Here is a 7,051-nt window from a genome sequence, read left to right as displayed (position 1 = left end):
ATGACACCTGACCAGACATATCTTGTACAAAATGTATCATAATAATGTCATAATTCTATAGCTCTGAAGAAAATGAGGTGCAGCATCACAATGAGTTTATTAGGAGGATCCCCTCCTAGGTGTTTAGAAGATTCAAATGATAGAAGTAAAGCACATTAGAAACCATATCCCCAACTACATAACAGTATATAAAATGGAGGGGTCTAAGTTAGCTGTTACCACTCAAGAAAGAGATCTTGGGGTCATCATAGTTAATTCCCTGAATACATCTTCTCAGTGTACAGCAGCAGTCAAAAAAGCGAACAGAATGTTAGAAACCATTAGGAAAGAGAGATAAGAAGACAAAATATAAACAATGTCACTATTTAATCCCCCACCACAGTTCTGGTCACCTCATTTCAAAAGAGATATATTAGAAATGGAAAAGGTACAGAGATTAAAAATGTTGGGACTTTTCAGATTGGAAAAGAGATGAGAAATAGGGGATATGATAGAGATCTATAAAATCGTGAATGGTGAGGAGAAAGTGAATAAAGTCCTGTTTATTTGTCAAGCCTGACCTTAAAAACCTCTAAGGAAAGAGATTCCACCACCTCCCTAGGTAACCCTTTCCAGTTCTTCACCACCCTACAAGTGAAAAAGTTTTTCCTAATGTGAAAGCTATAGCCCCCACCCACCCCACCTTTTCATAGTCTTGCAAACGGCCAGTAGGTGGAAGCAGAAGCCTCCACAAGGCCCCACGTGAACCTCGTAACTACTTTTTTCTGCTTGCAGTTAGAGACAGAAAAGATTCTGCTTCAAGCCAGTCTTTCTTGAACAGAAAACGGTATTACGGGACTTGACACCCACCAATGAAGTGTTAACACGGCATGGTCTTTGTCTGAAAGTGTATAAAAAGCTTGTGAAACTTGCGTGCAGTAGAGTCTTCTGTATTTACTATAGATCTCTCCTTTCTTCTGCAGAATAAAGCATTTTTCCTTATCCCTGTCAGGCTGTTATTGGCTCTCAGCTAGGAAGACCCTATATTTCAGTAACAGTTTTTGGCGACTCCAGACGGGACTCTCCTAGCTCGGACATTGGACTCCGGACGGCTGCGGTGAACTGGGAACGGCACCAACGGGGTGTTTGGCCCCTCTTTCTCTGCTTCACTGCGGCCCCTGGGGTTCGTGTTCCGATAAGGTGAGCCCTAATAGGATAAGGAAACACTATCTGGTTTTGGTGCACTATCTGGTTTTGTTCTGTTCTGTTTAACCGGTTACTGTTGTTTTTCTGCTCTGTTCATTTGGGCGTTAGGTGTGTGGGCGGAACTGAACTTCTCGTTCGTAATTCCTCAGAGTGGAAGCCATGTGTGCGATGAAGCTCTGAGGTTGTATTGAGATCCTTCTGTCCCGCCCCCTGTAACGGACAGTGTAATAGAAGTAGGAAAACCTGGATTAGACTGTAATTCCCACTGATCTCTGAGTAATTCTCTTTTCAGGTTGAGTGTCAGCAGACAGATGGGTGGGTCTCTGGAAAAAACCCTCTAAGGATAGCCCTTTAGATTATATGTTAAGTAAATGGCCTTTACCCGGTGTTCAGAAAGGTATATCAAGGAAGCGCTTTGTACAACTTTGCACCCAGGACTGGCCAACCCTGGGGACTGCATGGCCCGAATTTGGGTCCTTTGATATTCTGACTTATTTAACTCCTTTGCGCCTGATATTAGAGAATCAAGCGCCTGGTCAAATGGACTATTGGTTTTTGTGGGACGATGAGGCTCATCGTCGTTTAAAGAAGATAAAAATCCAGAACCCTCTATTCCCGAAAGCTTCTGCCCTAAGTGAAGCTGATTGTTGGGAAGATACCCCCCCAATATATTGTCCTAGACCACGACCACCCTCGGCAGCGATATCACAGGCTGTGACAGATCAGGTTTCTTTGTCTACAGGGCCCAAGACATTGATCCCCCAACTGAAGACTGAGGAAACCACAATTCAAGTTAATGAATCCACTAGTGGAGCGACGGGTAGTGGGTACACTTCTGTTCTGTCTACCGCCATTAGTCCATCTCGTACGAGACAGGGAGTAGTCTATGGGGAGGATGCAGTTAAAATCCAGGCACCCCTTCGGACCATCCCGGTACCCACTACAGATGGAGCGGTTGTAGACCGTTATGTACATGTCCCTTTTACTACAGCAGATCTTATGAATTGGCAAAACACTACACCTCGTCTCAGAGACGACCCGGACGTTGTTCACAGGCGATTCCGTGCTATTTTTCAGTCTCATAATCCTGATTGGCAAAACATGGGCCAACTTTTAGATTGCCTACTGCGCATGGAGGAGAAAGAGCGGGTCCTAAGGGGGACCCGGGAGGCAGCCAAGGCTGCCGATGACAGGCGTGATTTGATAGCTCTCACTAACCCCACCCAATGGAATCCGAATGATTCAACCCACCAGGCGAACTTAAAGAAATTTTTAACCCATGTTTTGACAGGTATAAAACAAGCAGGAGAAAGAACTCTAGATTGGTCAAAAGTCCATAATACTGTGCAGGGGAAGAAAGAACACCCTTCTGACTTTTATGAGAGACTTTGTAAAGCATTTTGTACTTTTACTAATATAGATCCCAAGGCTGCGGACATACAGTCCACGGTCAGGCTTATTTTTATCTCTCAGTCAGCTCCGGACATTAAGAAGTGGTTGCAGCAGCTCGAAGGCGCTGAGGGAAAATCCCTGGAGGAACTGGTAAGCGTAGCCACCCGTGTGTATCACACAAGAGATAAAATTCAAGAGACCAAACAGGTGAGAATGCTAGCAGCCCTTGTGAATGCAGGGAGCGAAAGACAAGGAGGGAGGTGGGGACCCCACAAGTGGCAACTGAAGGCAGATCAGCGGGGGGCCCCGAGCCGTGCAAATGATGTATGCCATTACTGTAAGCAACTTGGTCACTGGAGGAGAGAGTGCCCAAACAGACGTACCGGACAACAGCCCCGACCTTGATATCAGATGGAAGTAGAAAGAACAGACGCTGTCAATAATGCAGAATGACGGCGACCCAGGGGTCCACTTGTTACCTACTCAAATGACTTTGCCACTTATGTTTGTTCCTCCACAGAACCCCAGGTCCGTTTAACTCTGGGAGGGAAACCTCACAGATAAAAGTATTCCAGTAATGGGTATAGGCGGCAAGCCATTTGAGTGTTCTGTATTGCAGGAGGCTGCTGTAGAAATCTCTGGTGTCTCAGCCTCCCATGCATTTTTATTAGCTCCTGACAGCCCAGTTAATCTTCTAGGCAGAGACTTGCTGTGTAAATTACGTGCTCAGATTTTCTTTTCAGTTGATAAAATCATTCTTCGGTTGCCTCAAAATCAACTCCCCCAGCTATGTGCCGCATTAACCCAAGCTACCGAGGACCCGATCCTGCCTGCAAGCCCGATGGACCTGCCTGAACAACTCAGACGAGAGGTACACGCCTCCCTCTGGGGCGCTTCCAAAACAAACCTTGGCACTCTCCGGACAGAGCCTGTGCAAATAACCCTGAAGCCAGACAATATCCCATCCTCCAAAAAGCTCTGCTTGGCCTCCGGAATCTTATCAACACATTCCTACGGTTGGGAGTGCTTATTCGTACTTCATCCCCTTTCAACACCCCCATTCTGCCTGTTAGAAAACCTGACCTGGATCCAGAAGGAAAACCGGTATACCGATTTGTGCAGGACTTGAGTGCAGTGAATAAAGTTGTTCAGGCTAGGCACAATGTGATACCTAATCCTCACACAATTCTGACTGCCATTCCAGCAGGTACTGCTTGTTATTCAGTAATAGACCTGTGTAATGCCTTTTTTAGTATTCCTCTAGATCAAGACAGCTGGGATGTCTTCGCATTTACATGGACGGACCCAGAGACCGGGAGAGCAAAATAACTGACCTGGACTTGGCTACCACAGGGATATGTTCGAGTGCGAGAGCGTAACACTTGGATTCATTACACCCGAGTCAAGCCCCTAGGCCGGGGCCAGAAGCAGACGACTTCAGACCTTGAGGGAGCCCCGCCAGCTCTTCCCACCGCGACCCGGGAGAGCCTGAAGCAGACGATACCTGGAAGGCTGAGCCTCTCGAGGGACTAAAGCTCCTGTTCGGACGGAATAAGCCCTGAGACTTTTACTGACTATGGCTTTCTGGGTGGTGAGACAATGGTTACTTGCTTTCAGTTTGCCCTTTGTACATGTCAACCCCCACCCAGCAGTTGAATCCTTGCAGCGACTGGTCCAGAAGTGGCTTTGCATAATAGCCGTGTGTTAGATGCTATAAATGCTGAAATGGGGGGGGGCTTGTGCTCGCATTGGGGAAATATGTTGCTTTTATGTTAATCACTCTGGCTTAATTGAAAGGGATTTATAAGCTATTAAGAATGCTGCTGTTGTATTTCATGCTGTATCTCTTGATCACGCCTTTAGTTTTGAGGACCTCCTCCCAGACCTTGGGTCTTGGTTCACTGACCTTTTTTGTACAATTGTTAAATGGATTGTTTTCTGTCTATTCTTCCTATGTGTTAGTTGGATAATGATTCAATGTGCAAAATGTCTGTGTAATACTGTAACCAAAAGCTTTGCTGTCTGTTAAACAACCCAATACCTGTCTCTTCAGCTTGATCGTAAGTTACGTAATGGACCTGATAATCTGAGTTTATCAGGTCCGAATGGGGGAACTGTGAAAGCTTTTGGCCCAATCCTCTAATTTGTCTAGGTCCCTCTGTATCCTATCCCTACCCTCCAGCGTATCAACCACTCCTCCCAGTTTAGTGTCATCTGCAAACTTGCTAAGGGTGCAGTCCACACCATCCTCCACATCGTTAATGAAGATATTGAATAAAACCAGCGCCAGCACCGACCCTTGGGGCACTCCACTTGATACCGGCTGCCAACTAGACATGGAACCATTGATCACTACCCATTGAGCCCAACCATCTAGCTAGTTTTCTATCCACCTTACTGTCCATTAATCCAGCCCGTACTTCTTTAACTTGCTGGCACTTGATCCCTGCTTCCCACTAGATATTGAGGTGTTGATCATATTCTGACCCGCTGTCCGTACTCTCCTCCCCCATCCCAAACTGCCACAATTCCAACTGCACACTGGTCGCAGTGTCTTCTCCACACTCCTCACTCATCCCTGGCTCCTACAACCTCCGAACAGCCCCATATTCCCCACAACTCTTCCTCTGCAAGGGGTGAGATGCCTCCCATCATGTCTGCTCCTTTGGGGCAATCAGTGACTGTGTCTCAATGGTTAGATCTATCACACACTACTGGCAAACACAGGAACAATTCACAAGCTGAGAAGTTTGCACATTATATAATGAGAGCAGGCAACTCTGGGACATGTGAGGGCCTAGATAAATACAGCTGCCATGTGCAGGAACCACTGGTAGCTGACTGAAACAGTGTGCCACGGGGAGAGTGATGGTTAATCCAGGATGCTCTGGGAAGGGCCGGCTCCAGCTTTTTTGCTGCCCCAAGTGGAGGAAAAAAAAAAAGTTGATTGGAGGCACTTGGGCGGCGGTGGCTCAATCGCGCCACTTCATTCCTTGGCAGCTATTCGGCGGCGAGTCCTTCAATCCCTCTCTTCCTCTTCAGCGGCACTTCAGCAGCAGCTGAAAGAGGAGGAGAGCAACTGATGGACCCGCCACCGAATTGCCGCCGAAAAGGGAACCGGAGGAGCTGCCACCGCAGTGCTGCCCTAAGACCGCCCGGGAAGCTGTTCTTTCCCGTTTGCCATCCCAGACACCTGCTTGCTAGGCTGGTGCCTAGAGCCGGCCCTGGCTCTGGGGCCATTTACTAGCCAGCTCTGTTAGTCGTTCATGGTGAGGGCTGTCAATTTATTCCTCAAAGTCGAGATTATATGGTCTCAAGTCATTATTTTTCTCAGCTATAGTGTTCATCCATGCAGTACTTCATGGCATCCCCCAGCCCTGCAAAATATACATTCCCAAGGCAGTGCAGTCGCATGAGATTTTCTCCCCAGAGGGTTAAATGCAACACAGTCACAAATAGAAAAAGTGCCTTCAGTAAGCTCAGGCATGAGCTTGCAGGGATAATGCCTCCAGCTGACACCTGGAGACATGTTCGGAGATTCCGAGGCCAGAAGGGACCATTGTGATCATCTAGCCTGTATAACAGAGGCCTGTATAACATAACCCAAGAAATATTCCTAGAGCAGATCTTTTAGAGAAACATCCAACCTTGATTTAAAAATTCAAGTGGTTAATTTCTCTCACCGTTGAAAAATGTACACTTTATTTCCAGTCAGAATTTATTTAACTTCAACATCCAGCCATTGTATTCTCTTACACCTCCGTATGCTAGGCTGAAAAGCATATTATTTTATATTGGTTCCCTGTGTAGGTACTTATAGACTGTTATCAAGTCATCCCTTGACCATCTTTATTAAACAAAATAGATTAAAATCTTTCAGTCTATCACTATAATCAGGTATTCTAATCTTTTATTAATTCTTGTGATACTTTTCTGAACATAGCCCCAGACCTAGTGGGGTGCCTGCAAGAAAGTATCTCACCAAAAGACACAAGGGAAGTAACAGAGTTGCGGGCCTGTAGCCCAAAATACCAAGACCCTTGTGTCTGTTTCCATAACGGAATCTTGGCTCTGAGATTTTATATTTGACCTCTAGAACATATTTCCTAAATGAAAGCTTGGTCAAGGAATTGACTAGACAATTTATCAGCAACCGGTATGAGTCACTCCTTCCTCTCAGATTTCAGTATTTAGGCACAATAGACACACCCACAGAAGTAATTTGCCTGAGAAAAAATGGCGTTAAAATTAACAAGCCTCCAGCATTAAAGAAATTAATGAAAAATTTTAGTTCTGTTTGTCGTATTCTGCTCTGAAGGAAGATTCTGGAAACGATAAATGCTGTCTCCAAATTGCTGCAATCCAGAGACACGGGACCTATTCAAAGCAGCAGTATTACTTCCCAAAGCCACTGAACTTTTAGCTACATTTCAAAATGAGTACTTAGTGTAATGTAAGTAATATAAAGTAACAC

The 7,051-nt window shown here is 45.8% G+C and overlaps 1 long non-coding RNA gene across 1 annotated transcript; it reads left to right on the top strand.

Annotated features, from left to right (window-relative positions):
• The first annotated feature begins 2,319 nt into the window (after positions 1-2,319).
• On the top strand, positions 2,320-4,100 carry LOC120379303. Its single transcript, XR_005587533.1, has 2 exons — positions 2,320-2,784; positions 3,321-4,100. It is a non-coding gene; the product is annotated as an uncharacterized LOC120379303 (long non-coding RNA).
• The last annotated feature ends 2,951 nt before the right edge of the window (positions 4,101-7,051 follow it).

This window comes from Mauremys reevesii, linkage group 1 (assembly GCF_016161935.1).
Source record: "Mauremys reevesii isolate NIE-2019 linkage group 1, ASM1616193v1, whole genome shotgun sequence".
Classification (NCBI taxonomy): Eukaryota; Metazoa; Chordata; order Testudines; family Geoemydidae; genus Mauremys; species Mauremys reevesii.
This window is presented reverse-complemented; position numbering and strand designations above follow the sequence as displayed.